This window comes from Mobula hypostoma, chromosome 7 (assembly GCF_963921235.1).
Source record: "Mobula hypostoma chromosome 7, sMobHyp1.1, whole genome shotgun sequence".
Lineage (NCBI taxonomy): Eukaryota > Metazoa > Chordata > Chondrichthyes > Myliobatiformes > Myliobatidae > Mobula > Mobula hypostoma.
Genome location: NC_086103.1, coordinates 184071484 through 184094914, shown reverse-complemented (window position 1 = coordinate 184094914; position 23431 = coordinate 184071484). Strand labels below are relative to the sequence as shown.

Sequence of the window (23431 nt, the reverse complement as noted above, 5' to 3'; positions counted from 1 at the left end):
TATTCCTCTTCTCACCCTGTCTCTTGCAAAAATGCCATCCCCTTCTCGCAATTCCTCCGTCTCCGCCGCATCTGCTCTCAGGGTGAGGCTTTTCATTCCAGGACGAGGGAGATGTCCTTTTTTAAAGAAAGAGGCTTCCCTTCCTCCACCATCAACTCTGCTCTCAAACGCATCTCCCCCATTTCACGCACATCTGCTCTCACTCCATCCTCCCGTCACTCCACTAGGAATAGGGTTCCCCTGGTCCTCACCTACCACCCCACCAGCCTCCGGGTCCAACATATTATTCTCTGTAACTTTCGCCACCTCCAACGGGATCCCACCACTAAGCACATCTTTCCCCCCCCCACTCTGCTTTCCGCAGGGATCGCTCCCTACTCCCCTGTCCATTCATCCCCCCCCCGACCCTCCCCACTGATCTCCCTCCTGGCACTTATCCTTGTAAGCGGAACAAGTGCTACACATGCCCTTACACTTCCTCCCTCACTACCATTCAGGGCCCCAGACAGTCCTTCCAGGTGAAGCGACACTTCACCTGTGAGTCGGCTGGTGTGATATACTGCGTCCGGTGCTCCCGATGTGGCCTTCTATATATTGGCGAGACCCAACGCAGACTGGGAGATCGTTTTGCTGAACACCTACGCTCTGTCCGCCAGAGAAAACAGGATCTCCCAGTGGCCACACAGTTTAATTCCACATCCCATTCCCATTCTGATATGTCTATCCACGGCCTCCTCTACTGTAAAGATGAAGCCACACTCAGGTTGGAGGAACAACACCTTATATTCCGTCTGGGTAGCCTCCAACCTGATGGCATGAACATTGACTTCTCTAACTTCCGCTAATGCCCCACCTCCCCCTCATACCCCATCCGTTATTTATTTATATACACACATTCTTTCTCTCACTCTCCTTTTTCTCCCTCTGTCCCTCTGACTATATCCCTTGCCCATCCTTTGGGCTTTCTCCCCCCTCCCCCTTTTCTTTCTCCCTGGGCCTCCTGTCCTGTGATCCTCTCGTATCCCTTTTGCTAATCACTTGTCCAGCTCTTGGCTCCATCTCTCCCCCTCCTGTCTTCTCCTATCATTTTGGATCTCCCCCTCCCCCTCCCACTTTCAAATCTCTTACTATCTCTTCCTTCAGTTAGTCCTGACGAAGGATCTCGGCCCAAAACGTCGACTGTACCTCTTCCTAGAGATGCTGCCTGGCCTGCTGCATTCACCAGCAACTTTGATGTGTGTTGCTGGAATTTCCAGCATCTGTAGAATTCCTCGTGTTCTTGTCTGTCTGTCTGTCTGATTTATTGTTTAATTTGCACAGTTTCTCTTCTTTTGCACATTGGTTGTTTGTCAGTCTTTGTTTACGTACAGTTTTTCATAAATTCTTATCATATTATCTTCCTGCAAATGCCTGGAGAAAATGAATCTCGCAGTTGTATATCGAGACATCCATGTTGTTTAATAATAAATTTTGTTTGACTTTGATATGCATAACATCTCGGTACGGCAACTGCTCTGTGACCACAAGAAACTGCAGAGAGTTGTGGACACAGCTCAGCATATCACTGAAACCAGCCTCTCCTCCGTGGACTCTGCCTACACCTCTCCCTGTCTCAGTAAAGCAACCAGCATAATCAAAGACCCCACCTACCCCAAGCATTCTCCTCTCCTCTCCTCCCGTGTTGGACAGAAAATACAAAAATACGAAAGCCTGAAAGCGCGTACCAATGGGCTCAAAGGCAGCTTCTATCCCGCTGTTCTACAACTATTGAATGGCTCCTTAGTACGATAAGACGAACTTGACCTCAGTGCACCTGATTGTCTACCTGCACTGCACATGCTCTGTAACTGTTACACTTTATTCTGCATTGTTACTCTTTTCCCTGGTTCTACCCCAATGCACTGTGTAATGACCTGGTCTGTGTGAATGGTCTGCAGGACAAGTTTTTCATGGTATCTTGGTACATGTGACAATATAAACCAATTTAACAATTTGCACCTCACCACACCTCCTACCCCCCCACGTTTGGGCAGATTGGGCTCGTCAGCCATGGTTGGCAGCTCATCTAGGAGAAGAAAAACTTTGATAGTCATAGTCATACTTTATTGATCCCGGGGGAAATTGGTTTTCGTTACAGTTGCACATTAAATAATAAATAGTAATAAAACCATAAATAGTTAAATAGTAATATGTAAATTATGCCAGGAAATAAGTCCAGGACCAGCCAATTGGCTCAGGGTGTCTGACCCTCCAAGGGAGGAGTTGTAAAGTTTGATGGCCACAGGCAGGAATGACTTCCTATGACGCTCTGTGTTGCATCTCGATGGAGTGAGTCTCTGGCTGAATTTACTCCTGTGCCCACCCAGTCCATTATGTAGTGGATGGGAGACATTGTCCAAGATGGCATGCAACTTGGACAGCATCCTCTTTTCAGACACCACCGTCAGAGAGTCCAGTTCCATCCCCACAACATCACTGGCCTTACGAATGAGTTTGTTGACTCTGTTGGTGTCTGCTACCCTCAGCCTGCTGCCCCAGCACACAACAGCAAACATGATCACACTGGCCACCACAGACTCGTAGAACTCAGATCTCAAGCCTCCGCTGCCTTGTGGCTATATCCACTCATGGAGAAGGCTTTGGGAGTAAATCCCAAGGGGAAAAATTCAGAGCTGGAGTCCCTAAGGCAGTCCTACATTGAGTTCAACGCCGACTGGCAACTTCTGCAACACTACTGGTACCAAATGGATCCATCAGCAGTGTGGAGAAGGGGAGCCTGCTGCACGGGCAACAGGTCCTCTCTGTACCGTGCTACCATGGCTTGCCTATCCAGACAGCAATTCGCAAACTCCATAGTCAACCCTGAATGATGGAGGCCCATACCATTACCATATTCTCGTTACCTCTATGGCTCCCCCCCGCATCTTTGTCTTCCCCAACCAGAGCTGTGAGGTGGTGGGGGGAGTTGCATGCGTTACCTGCCAATTTCTCATGGCGATCCCTCTGGTTGCGTTGAAGCGTGGGCGTGATGGGACGTCTGTCCTGATGGTCTGGTGTCGATGTAGCTCCTGTGTTCTCCGTGTTGGCGTCGGAACCAGGGGTCAAGTTTATTACCACTGATGTGCCTCACGTGAACATAGAACGTAGAACAGACAAGAGAAAATCTGCAGGCACTGGAAATCTGAGCAACACACACAAAATGCTGGAGGAACTCAACAGGCCAGGCAGCATCCATGGGAAAAAAATACAGTCGACGTTTCAGGCTGAAACCCTTCTGCAGGACTGGAGAAAAAAAAGCCGAGGAGTAGATTTTACAGGTGGGGGAAGGGGAGAGAGAATCACAAGGTGATGGGTGAAACCTGGAGCGGGGTGGGGTGAAGTAAAGAGCTGGGAAGCTGATTGGTGAAAGAGGAACAGGGCTGGAGAAGGGGGAATCTGATAGGAGAGGACAGAAGGCCATGGAAGGTCTCTATTTCCTGAGGAGACTGAGGTCCTTTAACATTTGCCGGATGATGCTGACAATGTTCTTCGAGTCTGTGGTGGCCAGTGCTATCATGTTTGCTGTTGTGTGCTGGGGCAGCAGGCTGGCGGTAGCAGACGCCAACAGAGTCAACAAACTCATTCGTAAGGCCAGTGATGTTGTGGGGATGGAACTGGACTCTCTGACGGTGGTGTCTGAAAAGAGGATGCTGTCCAAGTTGCATGCCATCTTGGACAATGTCTCCCATCCACTACATAATGTACTGGGTGGGCACAGGAGTACATTCAGCCAGAGACTCATTCCACCGAGATGCAACACAGAGCGTCATAGGAAGTCATTCCTGCCTGTGGCCATCAAACTTTACGACTCCTCCCTTGGAGGGTCAGACACCCTGAGCCAATAGGCTGGTCCTGGACTTATTTCATAATTTACTGGCATAATTTACATATTACTATTTAACTATTTATGTTTTTATTACTATTTATTATTTATGGTGCGACTGTAACAAAAAACAATTTCCCCCGGGATCAATAAAGTATGACTATGACTATGACACTATGGAAGAAAGAAAAGGGGGAGGAGCACCAGAGGGAGGCGATGGGCAGGCAAGGAGATAAAGTGATAGAGGGAAAAGGGGATGGGGAATAGTGAAGGGGGGGTGGCTGGGTGGGGTCATTACCAGAAGGTAAAAAAATCAATGTTCATGCCATCAGGTTGGAGGCTACCCAGACGGAATACAAGGTGTTGTTCCTCCAACCTAAACAGTGCAGCACAATTCCTGCCACTGTCTGTCTGGAAGGAGTTTGTACATCTTCCTGTGAGTCGTGGGCGTACTATGTAGGCGCCTGAAACATGGCGACATTGTGGGCTGCCTCTCTGCACATCCTCGGACTGTGTTGGTCCTTGAAACAAGTATGGCATTTCATTGTGTGTTTCGTTGGTGCCAAGAAAGGTTAAAGGACCGTGTATGTGAGTGAGTGTGAGGGAGGACTGTTGCCTCCATCCACCTTTTTATTCTGGCATCTTCCCCCTTCCTTTCTAATCCTAATGAAGGGTGTCAGCCTGAAACGTTAACTGTTTATTTCTCTCCACGGATGCTGCCTGACCTGCTGAGTTCCTCCAGCATTTTGTGTGTGTTACTCTGGATTTCGGCCTCTGCCGAATCTCTGTGTTTATTCATTTTGCTGTTGTTGTTTCATTACATGTTGTATCTGTGTTGTTCTGCCAAGCATTGTGGGTATGCCAAGTTGGCACCGGATTGTATGGCAACACTTGCGGGCTGCCCCCCAGCATACTGTTGGATTCTGATGCTTTTCATCCGAGGTTCTTTCGGAAGTTGGGAAAGAGGCACAAAGTCTGTTGCTTCACGATCATTTTAATAAACGTTAATAGAACAAAGAACGTTGAGGAACAGACAATAATAGAGGTCTAATAAGTGAAGGAAGAGAGAAGCAAAAGGTGGTGCACCAGGAGTTCAGCTTTTTATACCAAATAAATAAGAAACATTCCATTCAAATTTGTAGATAAAAGTTAACCAATCAGATAACCACTATTCAAATAATGCAATGCCAGAGAAGCTTCCAGAGCTTTCCAGAATCATACAAGTGGAGACACCCAATTGCATATACATACTGTGACCACTAGGTAACATGTACTAAACAGTTACATGTATATAGATAGTTATATAAAATACAAGCAGACAATTAATTGTTAAGCTGCAAAGAAAATGACAATTAAACTGATCCAACAACATCCTTGGCTGTGTTGGTTGTTAACAGTAACGAAGCATTTCACTGTTTGTTTTGCTGTACATGTGATAAGTTAACTTGAACCTTGATGCTTCAAAGCAAGAAAAGGGCCAGTAACACCATGAAGGATCCCACCCACCCTGCTCATGGACTGTTTCTCCCACTCCCATCAGGACCAGGACCACCAGACTCAAAAACAGTTACTTTCCCCAAGCAGTAAGGTTGATCAACACCTCCACACCCCCAACCACCACTACTTTATCGTTTCCTGTCAGAGTCACCTTATGTACAGACACTCCTGTGCCTAGCGACACTTTATGGACATACAATCAATCAGTATACAGCACAGTGCAAAAACCTTCAGTATATACAGTATATAGAGCTAGGGTGCCTAAGACTTTTGCACAGGCCTATAGTAATTTTATATATTGCACTGTGCTGCTGCCCCAAAAAACAAAACAATTTTCATGACAGATGTGAGTGATGATAAACCTGATTCTGATCTGGGTCTCTATTGTAGACTGAGAGTGGGAAGGGGGCAGGGAGAGGGGAATCATGGTTGGGAAAAGGGAAAGGGAGAGGGGCGGGAGTGAGAAGCATCAGAGAGACGTTCTGTAATGATCAATAAGCCAAGTGTTTGGAATCAAATGACCTTGCCTGGTGTCTCGGGTCTGGGTGTGTTTGCACTTGCGTCCTGGCAGTCTTTCTCTGCCACCTGTCCCGCACCCCTCCCACGGTGCTCCACCCTCACCATTCCCAACATCCTGTGCTCCCACCAGATTTACAAACTCGCTTTCCGCTCCACATTGACAAAATACAGTACTGTACAAAATATCTATATACGTGTATCAGACTTCTGCACAGTACTGTGTAGAAGCTATTATGAGTGTCCTCATAATCTAATCTAATCTAATCTCATGTATTTGTAGCTATTGTTTTTTTTATTATTGTGTTCTTTATCTTGTGGGTTTTCTTGCTGCTGTGGTCCAGAGTAATAATTATTTTGTTCTCCTTTGCACTTGTGTGCTGGAAATGACATTAAACAATCTTGAACATTTGACGAATGAAGCTCATCTTTAAAAAAAAAAGCAAATGCCAGATCCTGGGTAATTCCCATGCATGTCACTGAGAGCCCAAGAGCCTCGTCCCTGCAGATTCTGTAGTGCTGCATCAACACCCCTATTGCACTGCTCACCACTGCACCAGGTGATTGGGAAGCAAGCTGGCTGTTCTCAGCATGGACACTGCCCGTGACTCAACTGTTGTCGGCAGAGCCTCAGATGGTGACGAGGAGGCATACAGGAGTGAGCTGGATCAGCTGGTTGCGAGGCGTTGAAACAAAAACCTCGCACAAACTTGCTGGGCACCACGGTAGTGTCGCAGTTAGCGTGACGCTGTTACAGCTCGCCCTGTTCCGGAGTGCGGCATCATCTGTAACGAGTTTGCATGTTCCTCTCTGTGTGTGCTTGGGTTTCTCCCGGGCACCCTGGCTTCCTCCCACAGTCATTGGTTATTGTAAATTGTCCAATCATTAGAGTAGGGTTAAGGAGCTGGGTGCTGGGTGGTGCAACTCATCAGACAGGAAGGGCCTGTTCCATATAGTATCTCTAAATAGATAAAATAAACAAATTTTACTCTGTCAGAATTGATTGTGGACTTCAGAAAGGGGAAGTCGAGGGAACAGACACGAGTCCTCACTCGACAGATCAGCAGTCGAAAGGCAAAACAGTTTCAAGTTCCAGGGCCTGACGTATCGATCCAGTTACAAAGAAGGCGCAACAGCACCTGTATTTCATTAGGAGTTTGAGGAGATCTGGTAAATGTCACCAAAGATACTCGCAAGTTTCTACAGATCTACCATGGAGAGCGTTCAAACTGGCTGCATCACTGTCTGGTATGGAGAGGGGCCGCTGCACAGGATCGGAACATGCTGTAGAAGTTTGTAAACTCAGACAGCTCCATTGTGGGCACCAGCCTCCCCAACACTGAGGGCATCTTCAAAAGGTGACACCTCAAAAAGATGGCCTCCGTCACTCAGGACCCTCACCACCCAGGACATGCCCCCTTCTCATTACTACCATCAGAGAGGAGGTACAGGAGCCTGAAGACACACACTCAATGATTCAGGAACAGCTTCTTCCCCTCCGCTGTCAGATTTCTGAATGGTCCGCGAACATCGCCTCACTATTTTGCTCCTTTTGCTCAAGTTATTTATATTTTTATTTACATAATAATAAAAAACTGTAAATTACTATAAGAAATACATAGTAAACTAAATGAGCAGTGTGGAAAAAAGAGCAGAAAAATAGCATCATCGTCCATTCAGAAATCTGATGGCAGAGGGGAAGAGGCTGTTCGTGAAACATTGAGTGTGTGTCTTCAGGCTCCTGTACCTCCTCCCTGATGGTGGCAATGAGAAGAGGGCATGTCCTGGGTGATGGGGTCCTTAATGATGGATGCTGCCTTCTTGAGACATTAGATTAACAAGGTCCTTTATTGATTAACAGGAGCAGGCACTCAGCCAAGGGCAGCATTCCTAACGTGTGTACTCCCACACATTGAGAACATGCGCCAAGTTTTACTCTGCAGTGCAGTGTTACAGCACAGGGCAGCTGACCTTGGACTGCAGGTTTCAAAGTGGTGTTGACCAGCGTCACAGCCCTGCTCAAATAATGCAAAGCAGACTTGCAGAATTTTTCTCGCACGGTGGGAATGCCAGAGGGCATGCATTTAAAACGAGCGGGGTTAAGTTCAAAGGATGAACCCGACATTCTGCAGATGCTGGAAACCCAGAGCAAAATGCTGGAAGAACTCAGCAGGTCAGGCAGCATCTATGGAGGGGAATAAACGATTGACGTTTCAGGCTGAGAGCCTTCATCAGGACTGGAAAGGAAAGGGCGAAGAAGCCTGAAAACCAGAGGCTGTGGGGAGATCTGATAAAGGTTTATAAGATTGTGCGAGGCGTAGATACAGTAGGCAGACAGTATCTTAAGATCATAAGAGACTTGTGCAGAATTAGGTCATTTGGCTCATCGAGTCTGCTCAGCCATTCAGTCATGGCTGTTCCTTTTCTCCCCCCTCAGCCCTACTCCCCGGCCTTCTCCCCGTAACCTTTGATGCTGTGTGCAATCGAGAACCTATCAACCTCTGCCTTAAATACACCCAATGACCCGGGCTCCACAGCTGCCTGTGGTAATAAATTCCACAAACTCACCACCCTCTGACTAAAGAAACTTCTCCACATCTCTATTTTAAATGGACGCCCCTCTATCCTGAGGCTGTGCCTTCTTGTCCTAGACTCCCCCACCATGGGAAACATCCTTTCCACATCTACTCTGTCTAGGCCTTTCAAAATTCAAAAGGTTTCAACAAGATCCCCCCTTCATCCTTCTGAATTCTAGTGAGTACAGACCCAGAGCTATCAAATGTGCTTGGTATGATAACCCTTTCATTCCCAGAATCATCCTTGTGAACCTCCTCTGGACCATCTCCAATGCCAGCACATCTTTTCTTATATGAGGAGCCCAGAACTGTTAATGATACTCAAGGTGAGGCCTCACCAGTGCCTTATAAAGCCTCAGCATCACATCCTTGCTCTTGTATTCTGTACCTCTTGAAATGAATGCTAACATGGCATTTGCCTTCCTCACCACCGACTCAACCTGAAAGTTAACCTTTAAGGTGTTCTGCACAAGGACTCCCAAGTCCCTTCGCATCTCAGGTTTTAGGATTTTCTCCCCATTTAGAAATTAGTTGGCACAGTTATTTCTTCTACCAAAGTGCATGACGATGCATTTTCCAACATTGTATTTCATTTGCCACTCTCTTGCCCCTTCTCCTAATCTGTCTAAGTCCTTTTGCAGCCTTCCTGTTTCCTCAACACTAACTGCCCCTCCACCAATCTTCGTATTCTGCAAACTTGGCAACAAAGTCATTTATTCTATTATCTAAATCATTTATATATAGCATAACAAGCAGTAGTCCCAACACCGACCCCCTGCGGAACACCACTAGTCACTGGTAGCCAACCAGAAAAGGATCCTTTTATTCCCACTTGCTGCCTCCTACCAATCAGCCAATGCTGTAGCCATCCCAGTAACTTTCCTGTAATACTATGGGCTCTTAACTTCCATGTGTGGTAACTTGTCAAAGGACTTCTGAAAGTCCAAATATACAACATCCACTCCATTTCCTTTATCTATCCTACTTGTAATCTCCTCAAAGAATTCCAGCAGGTTCATTAGTTCATCAGGCAGGATTTTCCCTCAAGGAAACCATGCTGACTTTGTCCCATCTTGGCCTGTCTCATCCTTAACAATTGACTCCAACATCTTCCCAAGCGCTGAAGTCAGGCTACCTGGTCTATAATTTCTTTTCTGCTGCCTTCCTCCTTTCTTAAAGACTGGAGTGTTAGTTGCCCTTTGTAGGGTTTTCAAAGCTTCCCAATCCTCTGTCTTCCCACAATGTTTGCTTTGTTATATGACTTCGCTTTTGCTTTTACATTAGCTTTGACTTCCCTTGTCAGCCGTGATTGCACTATTTTGTCGTTTGAGTATTTCTTTGTTTTTGGAATACATCTATCCTGCACCTTCCTCATTTTCCCCAGAAACTCACACCATTGCTGCTCTGCTGACATCCCTGCCAGCATCTCCTTCCAATTTACTTTGCTCAACTCCTCTCTCATATCCCTGTAATTTCCTTTACTCCACTGAAATACTGCTACGTCAGACTTTCTCCCTATCAAATTTCAAATTGAACTCAATCATATTGTGATCACTGCCTCCTAAGGGTTCTTTTACCTTACGATCCCTAATCACCTCTGGTTCATTGCATAACACCCAATCCAGTATAGCTGATCCCCAGTTGGCTCAACGACAAACTGCTCTAAAAAGCCATCATCTTATTCCCAGGGTTGAACTGTCTAATACCAGAGGACATACATTTAAGCTGGGGGCGGAGGAAGGATAATTTCAAAGGAGATGTGAGGGGCAATGTTTTTTTTACACAGAGTGGAGGGCTCCTGGAATGTAAACACGAGGAATTCTGCAGATGCTGGAAATTCAAGCAACACCCATCAAAGTTGCTGGTGAACGCAGCAGGCCAGGCAGCATCTCTAGGAAGAGGTACAGTCGACGGTTTGGAGACCCTTCGTCAGGACTCCTTCGTCCTGACAAAGGGTCTCGGCCCGAAACGTCGACTGTACCTCTTTCTAGAGATGCTGCCTGGCCTGCTGCGTTCACCAGCAACTTTGATGGGTGGTGCCTGGAATGTACTGCCTGGGGTGGGGGTAGAGGCAGAAACATTCAGGACTTTTAAGAGATGTTGAGATAGGCACATGAACATGAGGACAATGGAGGGATATGGACACTCTGTAGGTAGACGGGATTAGTTTAATTGGTTGTTTGATTACTAATTTCATCGGTTCAGCCCAGCATTGTGAGTTGAAGGGCCTCTTCCTGTGCTGTACTGTCCTATGTTCTGCTGAAATTGGTGCACGCAAAGCGAAATTGGGTGTGCAGTGCAACTGCCTTATTTTAAGAAAGATTATGAAATTTTCACAGGAACCATCTAGGGATCTGGTGACATAATAAAAAAGCTGAGTTAGTTCCTGAAGTAACTGGAACAACCTCAAGAATCATGCCATTGCTTTTGATGACACTGTGTGCTCTAGATCTACATCTACATCGTGCAGTGCTGTTTGTCTCTTCTGCCATGATGAGGCCACTCTCAGCTGGGTGAGCAACCCCTCATCTTCCATCTTGCCCGTGCTGAACCCTTACTCTCCCTAGTCACACAGTGTGTCTTCCTCAGCGAGGTTAGTAAAGACTACCAAGTGGGTCATCGGAGTCTCTATCCCCTCTATTTGTGCCTTTTACTGGAAGTGTTGCATACGAAGGGCCCAAACCACCCATCCCACGATCTCTTTGACCCTCTACCATCCAGCAGCATCAGGACTAGGACGGTCAGACCGGGTAACAGCTTCTTCCCTCAGGCTGGGAGACTAATGAATACCCTGTCACCATCGAGGTCTCGTCACTAGGACAGCGAGCTGTTTACTGTTTACCTGTTTGCCTGTACTGTGCACTACATGCATTTTGAATTATATTTTATTATCTTACTTTGGGTAATGTCTTGTTTTACATGCCGTGTGGATATATTTTGTGGGTGCATCATGGTCCAGAGGAACGTTGTTTCATTTGGTTGTATAGATGCATAGTCAAGTGACGATAAACTTGAACTTGTAGGTTTGCTGCTGAGTGAGGTGTGTTCTTATGATTGCCCCTCTACTTGTGTCCATTCTCCTCCTCCCAAATAAAGGGTCTTGACCCAAAACGTTAACTGTCTGTTTCCCTCCACAGATGCTGCCCGATCTGCTGTTTCTCCAGCATTTTGGTGTTACTTCAGATTCCAGCGTCCGCAGTAAATCACGTGTGCCGTCACAAATTTCCATTCTTGAACATATTTAACGCTCTGCCAACGACAGTGGTTGTAGGGTGCCACAGTAGCGTAGCAGTTAACACAACATGGTTGCGGCTCGGGTGTCGGAGTTTGGAGTTCAGAGTTCAATTCCGGTGCCCTCTGTAAGAAGGCTTGTACATTCTTCCCAAGTGTGCGTGGGTTTCCTCTGGTTGCTTCCATGTGTACCCGTTACTCGGTTAATTGTTCGGCACAAGGGCCTGTATTGTGCTGTCGGTTTTCTGTGTCCTATGTTTCTATGTTCCCAACTGGTCTTTGTAAAGTGTCCTGTGATTAGCCTAGGGTTAAATAGGTGGGTTGCTGGGCAGCGTGGCTTGTTGGGCCAGAAGGGACTGTTCCACGCTGTATCTCGAAATAAAATAAACGTGGTGATATTTACATGCATTTGTAATAAATTTATTTTGATAGAGGCATTTCAGTCATAACCTACCCATGTTTTCTTCATTTCGGTTCTCTACGCTAAGCGAAACTTAGCATCTCATATCCCGTCCCAATATTGATCATTTCCATGGAATACTTCTCCATCCACTTTCATAAATGACTAATCTCACTTCCTGAAATGGTTTTGTTACCTTGATGGTACATGAAATACATTTGGCACAGAGTCTTGAATGGCCTTGTGGCCAAGTTTGCAGATAATACGAAGATAAGTGGAAGAGCAGGTAGTGTTGAGGAAGCAGGAACTCTGTAGAAAGGCTTGGACCCATTAGGAGAATGCAAAGAACTGGCAGATGGAGTACAGTGTTGGGAAGTCTGTGGTCATGCGCTTTGGTAGAAGGAATAATCATGTAGACTGTTTTCTAAATGGGGAGACATTTCAAAAGGTTCTTGGGAGTCCTGGTGCAAGATTCCATAAATGTAACTTGCTGGTCAGTGGTGAGGAAGGCAAGTGAAACGTTAGCATTCATTTCGAGAGGATTGGAATATAAAAACAAGGATGCACGGCCTCCTCTACTGTAAAGATGAAGCCACACTCAGGTTGGAGGAACAACACCTTATATTTCATCTGGGTAGCCTCCAACCTGATGGCATGAACACTGACTTCTCTAACTTCTGCTAATGCCCCACCTCCCCCTCGTACCCCATCTGTTATTTATTTATATACGCACATTCTTTCTCTCTCTCCTTTTTCTTCCTCTGTCCCTCTCACTATACCCCTTGCCCATCCTCTGGATTTTCCCCCCCTCCCCCTTTTCCTTCTCTCTGGGCCTCCTGTCCCGTGATCCTCTCATATCCCTTTTGCCAATCACCTGTCCAGCTCTTGGCTCCATCCCTCCCCCTCCTGTCTTCTCCTATCATTTCGGATCTCCCCCTCCCACTTTCAAATCTCTTACTAGCTCTTCCTTCAGTTAGTCCTGACGAAGGGTCTCGGCCCGAAACGTCGACTGCACCTCTTCCTAGAGATGCTGCCTGGCCTGCTGTATTCACCGGCAACTTTGTTGTGTGTTGCTTGATGTAATGCTGAGGCTTTGTAAGACCACACCTGGAGTATTGTGAGCAGTTTTGGGTCCCGTGTCTGAGAAAAGATGTGCTGGCATTGGAGAGGGTCCAGAGGAGGTTCACGAAAATGATTCCAGGAATTCCTTTAGCCCGAGGCTGGAACTCATTGCTACAGATGGCTGTGGAGACCAAGTCATTGGGTATATTTAAAGCGGAGGTTGATAGGTTCTTGATAGGTCAGGGCATCAAAGGTTACGGGGAGAAGGCAGAAGCATGGGGTTGAGAGGGATTCGTGGAATGGCAGAGCAGATTCTGTATGCTGAATGGCCTAATTCTGCTTCTACATCTTATGGTGTTATGCTTTTACAGGGCAGTAACTGTTCCTTCAGCCCACAGTCCATGCCAACCGCCAACCATCATACTACCACGTTCCCATCAACTCTCGCCGGGTTTTACCCCTGACCCACACCCCAGGGGACAACATACAACACGCTGACCCCTCACCTCTTTGGGGTGTGGAACGGATTGCTGAACTTCTGCTTCTATGTCTTACGGCCTATGTAATCTGGGCTGCATGGACCCTCACACCAACAATGAACCTCAGGGTTGTTTACTGTATGGTGACATATATGTACCTCAATAAAAAATTGACTTTGAACTTCTGAACCCGGGTTCGATCTCCACCTCTGATGTTGTGTGTGTGGAATTTTCTTCTTGAAACCACGTGGCTTTCTGTCTCTTTCCTCTAGAATCCCAATGACGTGCAAGCTTGGTGACTTAATCGGCCCAAAGATTCAAGATTGTTTAATGTCAGTTTCAGTCACAAGTATAAAGACAAATGAGATCATTGCTACGATGGTCTGATGCAGCACAAAAAAAGCACAATAAAATAAGGGCCACAATAATAAAAAAAAATAAATACATAAGATAGCTTCTGCACAGAGGTTGATTGTATGTCCATAAAGTGATGCTAGGCACAGGAGTGAGTCTAGATAAAGTGACTCTGACAGGAAATGATAAAGTAGTGGTGGTTGGGGGTGTGGAGGAGTGGGTTAGTGGGTGGAGGTGTTGATCAGCCTTACTGCTTGGGGAAAGTAACTGTTTTTGAGTCTGGTGGTCCTGGTGAGGGTGCTTGCAGCCCTGTTAATAGTCCCATTCACCCCACTCTATTATGTTTTTTCTCTGGCTCTGGGTATTGTGAGGGCATCTGAGACCAGGTAGGTTGTGTGATGTTCCTGGACTGTTCTCTCAGCCCTGAGAACCAGCTGACTCCTGATTATTCTCCATCTAAACTTCTATTTCCCATCAAGCAAGCCTGTATTTCAAAGAAAAATGTGCTGGCAATTGGAGAGGGTCTAGGGAATTGCCATGAGAATGATCCCAGGAATGAAAGGGTTAAGGTATGAGGAGCGTGTAATTGCCCTGGGGAAGGGTTAAGGGTTAAGGTAAAGGGTTAAGGTATGAGGAGCATGTGATGGCCCTGGGCCTGTGCTCTCTGAAGTTCAGAAGAAAGAGGGGGGAATCTCATTGAAACCTATTGAATATTGAAAGGCCAAGAGGGAGTGAATGTGGAGAGGATGTTAGTCCCCTAAGGCTGTGCTCTACGGGAACCATTCAGCCCATGAAGTCTGCTCCGCCATTCCATCATGGTTGATTTATTATCCCTCTCAAGCCCAGTCTCCTGACTTCTCCCCAGACTAATTATGTACCTATCAACCTCTGCTTTAAGTGTACTCAATGATGTGGCCTGTGCAGCCAGCTGTGGCAATGAATTCCACAGATTCACCATCCCCTGGCTAAAGAAATTCTTTCTCCTCTCTGTTCTAAATGGACTTCCCTCTATTCTGAGGCTGTGCCCTCTGGCCCTAAACTCCCCTACCATAGGAAATATCCTCTCTACATCCACTCTGTCTAGGTCTTTCAATATTTGGTAGGTTTCAATGAGATCCTCCCCCATTTAACATGTAGTACAGTGTAGCGCAGAAAAGGCCCTTTTGCCCACAATGTTGTCTTGACCACTTGATTTACCCTAAGCTTAATCTAATCCTTCCCTGCTACATAACCCTCCATTTTTCTATCATGTGCCTCTCTAGGAGTATCTTAGACAATAGACAATAGGTTCAGGAGTAGGCCATTCGGCCCTCCGAGCCAGCACCGCCATTCACTGTGATCATGGCTGATCATCCACTATCAGTATCCAGTTCCTGCCTTATCCCCATAACCTTTGATTCCGCTATCATTAAGAGCTCTATCTTGAAAGCATCCAGACACTTGGCCTCTACAGCCTTCTGGGGCAGAGCATTCCATACATCCACCACTCTCTGGGTGAAAAAGTTTTTCCTCAACTCCGTTCTAAATGCCCCACCCCCAGCACTGGCAGGGTTTTCCCTCCACCCACCACTCTCTGTGTAAAAAAAACACTTACCTCTATACTGTCCTCCAGTCACCTTAAAGTTATGCCCCTTCATATTAGACATTTCTGAGCTGGGAAAAAAAAGTGTCTGGCTGTCCACACAGTCCTTGCCTTTGTATGATCTTATCATCCTGCACACTTTATTCTTCTAAACTCCAGCGAGTTCCTGGCCCTGGGCCATCACAATCTCCTCATATGTTAACCCTTTCATTCCTGGGATCGTTCTCATGAGCGTCCTCTGGAGCTTCTACAATGCCAGCATAAATTTTCTTAGATAAGGTGCCCAAAACTACTCACAATAGTCCAAGTGTGGTCTGACCAGTGCCTTATAAAGCCTCAGTATCACATCCTTGCTTTTATATTCTAGTCCTCTCGAAATGAATGCTAATGTTGCATTTGCCCTCCTTACTATTAAACCCCTTTATCTTGGCCATTCAGTATTTGGTAGGTTTGCCCTTCTTGGGAGGGAGCGCTCTGGACTCTACCATCACAGCGGGGTGCTTCCTTTTGACCCTTCAGTCTGGAGGCCTCGGAGAGACGTCATGGTAACAGACCCTTCAGGCCCAATGAGCTCACGCCACCCAATTACACTCATGAGCCCAATTAACACCTTGGGACTGTAGGAGGAAACCGGAGCACCTGGAGGAAATCTACATGGTCACGGGAACGTTCAGGCAGAGGAGGGGATCGAACCCAGGTTACTGACGCTGTAATAGCATTGTGCTAACCGCTCTGCTGCCGGCACCTTTTCCACACAATGAGACCTCTGCTGTAAACTCCATTCTCAAACATCTCTGCCTAGACACTCTCCCCCAACGATCTCAGGATACAATCGGGCAGGAGGTACAGAATCCTGAAGTCCCACACCACCAGGTTCAGGAACAGCTACTTCCCTTCAACCATTTGGTTCATGAACTAACCAGAGCATCCCTAATTTCTGCAGCTCAGCAGCGTTTTGCATTAAAATAGACTTTTTCTTTGTTCTAATGATGGTCTTTCTTGGAAAGGCTGTGTATAATTTCTAATGAAAGGTCTCAGTCCAAAATATCGACTGTTTATTCTCCTCTCTAGATGCTGCTTGACCTGCTGAGTTCCTCCAGCGTTTTAGGTGTGTCGCTCTAGATTTCCAGCATCTTTTGGGTTTATATTTCATGTTTTATTTTCTCTAAACGCCACTTATCTGATGCTCTGTGCTTGCAATGTTGGTGCAAATAGGTTTTTCATTGCACCTGTGCAGATGTGGACTTCTGTATCTGATAATAAACTCGACTTTGACTTTGAACCAAGAGAGCTTGCATCAATTTGACGACACCCTGGCAGATTTCTCTTCCTGCCCCTCCCTGTCTGTACTGAACTTTGAGCTCACACAAGACAGATATTTGAGGGACATTTAAGAGACTCTTAGATAGGTACATGGGTGGAAGAAAAATGGAGGGTTACGTGAGAGGGAAGGGTTAGATTGATCTCAGGGTGGGTTAGAAGGTTAGCACAACGTCATGGGCCGAAAGGCCTGTACTGTGCTGTAATGATCTATGTTCTAAAGCAATAGGTGTAGATGTGTCCTGGCAAGAACTTCTTACACACAAGGTTCTGCAGATGCTGGAACACGAGGGTAGCACAATCAAAATATTGACAGAACTCAGCAGATCAGGCAGCATCCGTCAAAATGAATAAACAGTCGACATTTTGGGTTGAGACCCTTCATCAGGATTTGGCCAGAAGCCAGCATAAGAAGCTGGTGGGGTTGAGGGGGAGGGGAGGGGAGAAAGGAGTACAAGAGGCAGATGATAGATGAGACCAAGTGAGGGGGAAGGTGGGTGCATGGGGATGAAGAAGCTGGGAGGTGATTGGTTGGAAAGGTAAAGGGCTGAAGAAGGAGGAATCTGATAGGAGAGGAGAGTGGACCATGGGAGAAAAGGAGAAAGAGGGAACTAGAGGGAGGTGATGGGAAGATGAGGAGAAGAGAATGCGAGAGGGAAGCCAGAATCAGGAATGGGAAAGAGAAGGGAGGTGGATTGGGGGGGGGGGGAGGAAATTACCGGAAGATAGAGAAATTGTCATTGATACCGTCAGGTTGGAGGCTGCCCAGACAGAATATCAAGTGTTGCTCCTCCAAACTGAGAGTGGCCTCTTTGTGGTCGTAGAGGAGGCCGTGGACCGACATGTCGGAATGGGATTGGGAGATGGAATCGAACTGGTTGGCCACTGGGAAATCCTGCTTTTTGTTTTTTGCAGTGAAGGTATTTATACTCTGTCCACTGGGGTCTTTCTCCATGCTGCTGTGAAACCTTGCTATGTGAGTCACGCCAGCATGGTTAGTGTCTTCCTCTTTGTATGTTTGATTGGGCTTGGCTGAACTTAACCTTCCCCTGGGTACTCAGTGCTATCACCGCAAGCAATTTCTCGTTCTCCAGTCGCCCATAGACGCAGCTGCCATTTTGGCTGCCTGCCATTGTGACTGCTCAACCGAGAGACCTCTGTTCTTCCTTCCCATTTCCCGTCACCTGCGGGTGGGGAGGCTGCTTGCCTTCCTGGCGGGTGAAGGACCTCTCGCTTTGCCAACTGCTGGGGTGAGGAAGGAGACGCCAACAGAGTGGCCTTCACCGAGGACAGTCAGCACTCGAGGAGATACAGGACCAGCACCTGTGGAGAGGGCAAGGAAACCTAAAGGATTTAAAGGTTCTCTTTATTTGTCACAAGTATATATCGAAACATTGTGATTTTGTTTATTTATTGTTATTATTATTTGTGTTTATTTTATTTGTGCAGTTTGTCTCTTTTGCACACTGGTTGTTTGTCAGACTTTGTTTATGCGTAACTTTTCACTGATTCTGTTGTTTATTGGTTCCACTGTGAATGCCTGCAAGAAAATGAATCTCAGGGTTGTATATGGTGACATATATGCACTTTGATAATAGACTTACTTTGAATGTTAACCTTCTAAATGCATCATTTGAAGGGCCATGATTTTAAGATGGTTGGAGGAGAGTGGAGGGGTGGATGTCAAATGTAGGTTTGTTTTACACAGAGAGTGTTGGGTGCTTATCTAGGGCTGGTGGTTGAGACACGCACATCAGAGACATTTAAGGGACTCTTAGATGAAAGAAAAATGGAGGGCTGTGTGGGAGGGAAGGTTAAATTGACCTTGGAGTAGGTTAAAGGGTCAGCACAACATTATGGGCCGAATGGCCTGTACTGTTTTATGTTCTATATTTGTGTCAATGACCAATGCGGTCCAAGGATGTGCCGGGGGCAGCCCGCAAACGTCGCCATACTCTGGCGCCAACACAGCATTCCCTAGCCCTGGGAATGTGGGAGGCAGCCAATGTGGTCAACCGGCAAACTCCTCACAGACAGCGGCGGAAGTTGGAAGCCCGGTTGCTGGCACTGTAAAGGATTGTGCTAGCCACTATGCCACTGTGCCAGCTGAGTCCCTGCATCTGGGTCGAGGAGGGAGATAGTCAGCATGGTACACCACTGACCGCCTCAGTGTCGTCTTCACCTCTCTGCCTTCCTCCATCTATGCCAGCCATCTCTTCCCCTCACTAACAACCCTGACAAGGGTTTCAACCCAAAAAGGCAACTGCTCTGTCCCCCCCCACCCCCACAGGTGCTGCTTGACCTGCTGAGTTCCTCCAGCAGAATCTTAAGGACCCTCACGCCCCAGGACATGCCCTCTCTCTTTGCTGCCATCAGGGAGGAGGCACAGGAAGCCTGAAGACACACACTCAATGTTTTAGGAACACCTTCTTCCCCTCAGCTATCAGATCTCTGAACGGCCCACGAACACTTTCTCACTATTTTTGTTCTCCTTATCACTGACCAGCTTCTCACTTCATCCCTCCCTCCTCCCACCCACCTTCCCCTCAGCTGGTTTCACTTATCGCCTGCCAGCTTGCACACCTCTCTCCCCACCTAATTCTGGCCTCTCCCTCCCCCTGCCCCCTTCCCTTCCAGTCCTGATGAAGGGTCTCAGCCCAAAACATTGACTGCTTGTTCCTCTCCATTGACCTGCTCGGTTCCTCCGGAGTTCTGTGTGTGGAGCTCGAGATATGAGGAGAGACTGGGTAGGCCAGCACTGCTTTCTCTTCATGGACGTGGCCTGCCTGCTGAGTTCCTCCAGTATTTTGTTTGTTCCTGCCTTTTAGGATTTGGTAAATTGGTTTATTGTTGTCACATGACCGAGGTACAGTGAAGACCTTTGTTCTGCATCCCACCATGCTGATCGTATCGTGATGGCACATCAAGGTTGTATAAGGGAGAACAGCCACAGGGTTCAGAAGTTAACTGTACTAATGTCTCCTTCTTAAAGTATTTTGGGGTAACAATTATTTTCTTCTCCTTTACACTCATGTGCTGAAGAATGAATAGATATGGGGAGAAGGCAGGAACAGGGTACTGATTGTGGATGATCAGCCATGATCACAGTGAATGGCGGTGCTGGCTCGAAGGGCCGAATGGCCTACTCCTGCACCTATTGTCTTTTGTAATGAATCAGCCATGGTGGAAAGACCAAACTCGTGTCACCGAGCACTACAGCACAGAAACAGGCCCACCACTTCTGCTGGCAGCTCGTTCCACACTCTCACCACCCTCTGAGTGAAGAAATTCCCCCTCAGCTTCCCCTGAAACATTTCACCTTTCCCCATTAAAACCTCTCGTTCCAGTCTCACCCAACCTCGGTGGAAAAAGCCTGCTTTCATTTACCCTATCTATAATCCCACATAATTCTGCTCCTACTTCTTATGGTCTTAGGTCAATAATCTTGAATTTCCCCCCCCTCCCCCTTTTCCTTCTCCCTGGGCCTCCTGTCCCGTGATCCTCTCATATCCCTTTTGCCAATCACCGGTCCAGCACTTGGCTCCATCCCTCCCCCTCCTGTCTTCTCCTATCATTTTGGATCTCCCCCTCCCCTCCCACTTTCAAATCTCTTACTAGCTCTTCTTTCAGTTAGTTCTGACGAAGGGTCTCGGCCCGAAACGGTGACTGTACCTCTTCCTAGAGATGCTGCCTGGCCTGCTGCGTTCACCAGCAACTTTGATGTGTGTTGCTTGAATTTCCAGCATCTGCACAATTCCTCGTGTTTGAATCTCGAATCTGTGTTGTGTTGCATCTGAAGTGTTTGGAGAGGCACAGTGATATCGTTGACTGTCAGGAGCATCTCTCTGCATTAAGTATGGTATGTGCTTTCTCAGGCTTGTTTGCAGTCTCTCTGCCTACGCAGTGCACACACGCACACACAGACACATAGCATCTGAACTTGCATCTCATCTAGTTAGTTCCTCTAACCCTGGCGAGACTCTTCCCTGTTCCTCTTTCGCAAGCCTGCGAGATGATTGTGGGCTGGGTTTCCTAACTGTTGTTGGAGAGAGACTGGCTCGAGACTAGAAGGCAGATGCAGTGAAACGACATGCGATTCGGGGACCGAGGGGGAGAGTGAGTGGGAGCGACTGAGGCTGAGGTATGTGAAACGCGTTGCGAGCTGATGGGACGGTTTGCTTGGACTGTCAGTCAGTGCAGAGGTGTTTGAGTGCTGAATCTTCTCGCTGGAGTCGCCGGGAGGCTGTGAGTGACGGGCATCACTCACTGCCAGAAGACTAGAGGTCATAGGAGTGGAATGAGGCCATTCAGCCCATCGAGTCTGCCCCCCCATTCCATACATGGCTGATTTATTATCCCTCTCAACCCCATTCTCCTGCCTTCTCCCTGTAATCTTTGATACCGTTATTAATTAAGAACCTCTCGACCACCACTTTAAATATACCCAATGACTTGGCCTCAACAGCCTTCTGTGGCAATGAATTCCACAGATTTACCTGCCTCTGGATAAAGAAATTCCTCCTCATCTCTGTTCCCAATGGATGTACCTCTATTCTGAGGCTGTGCCCTCTGGTCTTAGACACCCCTGCTATAGGAAACATCCTCTGCACATCCACTCGATCTAGGCCTTTAAATATTTGATAGATCTTAATGAGATTCCCCCTCATTCTTCTAAACACCAGTGAGTACAGGTGCGGAGCCATCTAACGCGCCTCATACGTTAACCCTTTCATTCATGGGATTCCTGGGCCTGCTCTTTCCTCAGACAAAATACAGATGATGGGATTGGGAGGCCCTGGAGGGACTCAGAGGGCCACGTCCGGCCGAAGGGTCTCAAACTGAAACGCCGAATGTCCATTTCCCTCCACAGACGCAGCCCGCCCCACCGAGTTCCTCCGGCAAGCTGCTTGCCGCAGCCATCCAGGAGTTGGTACGTTATTTTGTTGCTGTCATCTGTAGCGAGGTACAGTGAGAACATCGTCCACATAGCTTAATTCATTACAACAGTGACAGAATGCAGAGTAAAGTGTTAGACTTGCAGAGAAAGTACAGTGCGGGCAGATAGTAAGGTGTAAGGTGCATGACGAAGGAGATTGTGAGGTCAAGGGTCCCTCACATCGTACTAGGGGACTGTTCAATAGTCTGATCACGGCAGGATAGAAACTGTCCTTGAGTCTGCTGGGACGTGTTTTCAGGCTTTTGTATCTTCTGTCTGATGAGAGAGGGAGAAGAGAGAATGTCTGGGATGGGTGGGGTCTTTGATTACGAAACTGGGACCAGTCAGCATCCATCGGAACAGAAGGAGAAGTGAGTGAGTATGTGAATATCATGAGAGGAGTCAGGCAAGGCTGTGTCTTTCTGCCAGACTTACTCAACCTGTATAGTGAAAATATCTTGAGAAATATCAAAGACATCAAAGGAGCTGGATGAACTTCAGATCATTCGAAGGTTGGATAGATCTTTGCATAGTTGGGGAATTAAGGGTTATGGGGAAATGGCAGGTAGGTGGAGATGAGTCCATGGCCAGATCAGCCATGATCTTATTGAGTGGTGGGGCAGGATGGACGGGCCAGATGGCCGACTCCTGCTCCCTTTTCTTATGTTCTTATGTTTATAAAATCATGAGTGGCATAGATAAGGTCAACCCAACAGTCCAACATTCCCTCTAAATTTTTCACATCAGCGCGGACCAACCATTGTTCTGAGAAGGAACTCTTTACACGGCATTTAAAATGTTTTTTTGTAATAGGTGTACTATGAATGTTTAGAATGAAAATGGAAAAATCACATACTATTCATTTTTTTATTAATTGAAGGATATAATGAAATTCAATACCACAAAGAAAATCTTTCACATTATGTAAACTTTGCCCAGCTGCATACAGTTCTAGTTGCGTGACAACAAGGGCGATGTGCATGGGAGCATTTCAGTTACTGTGTAGTCACGCATCCACACATCTGAGAGGGAGCAGTGGTGAAGAGGTAGGGAGTGAGATGAAGAGTCCGTTTTGTTGTATAGAATCGTTCAGTCATTTTACAACAGGCATGGGGGTCAAGTGAACAGGCAGAGACCTTTTCCCAGGAAGGAAATAGTTAAAATGAGGGGGCTTAATATTAATGTGATTGGAGGAAAGTATAGGGGGATATCAGTGTTAGGTTTTTCACGCAGATGTTGGTGGGTGCGTGGAACGCCCTGCCAGGGGTGGTGGTAGACGCAGAGACATTAGGGACATTTAGGAGACTCTTAGATAGGCACGTGGATGATAGAAAAATGGAGGGCAATGTAGGAGGAAAGGGGGGGGTGCGTGGGTGGAGATCTACGCCTCTACCGAAGGAGGCGTAAGGCACTCCTTCCCTCGGCTCGCCTACAGGTCATCTTTGAGCAAGGCGTAGCACCTGCTTAGCGGCCCCGTCAGGGTCATGTGAAGCCATGGGAGCAGCCGGTGCATATCACAAGTCCTGGTTATGTGACCACTGACGCCAGCCAGACAATCTCTGAAGAGTATTGATAATAGCTGGGGTCACCCGTCTTGCAAAGACACTGCCCAGAAG

General features: G+C 47.1%; 1 protein-coding gene across 4 annotated transcripts in view; it reads left to right on the top strand.

Moving 5' to 3' along the window:
• The window catches only part of LOC134349807 (arf-GAP with Rho-GAP domain, ANK repeat and PH domain-containing protein 1-like), a 310918-nt gene that overhangs the window by 37792 nt on the left and 249695 nt on the right, over positions 1-23431 (top strand). Inside the window, exon 1 of one of the 4 annotated variants that reach the window (XM_063054703.1) lies at positions 21793-21809. The exons of the other annotated variants lie outside the window; for them this stretch is intronic. The gene's annotated coding sequence lies outside the window, so the exon portion shown is untranslated. Of the gene's footprint in view, positions 1-21792; positions 21810-23431 lie in introns of those variants that run through there. 4 annotated transcript variants of the gene reach the window in all.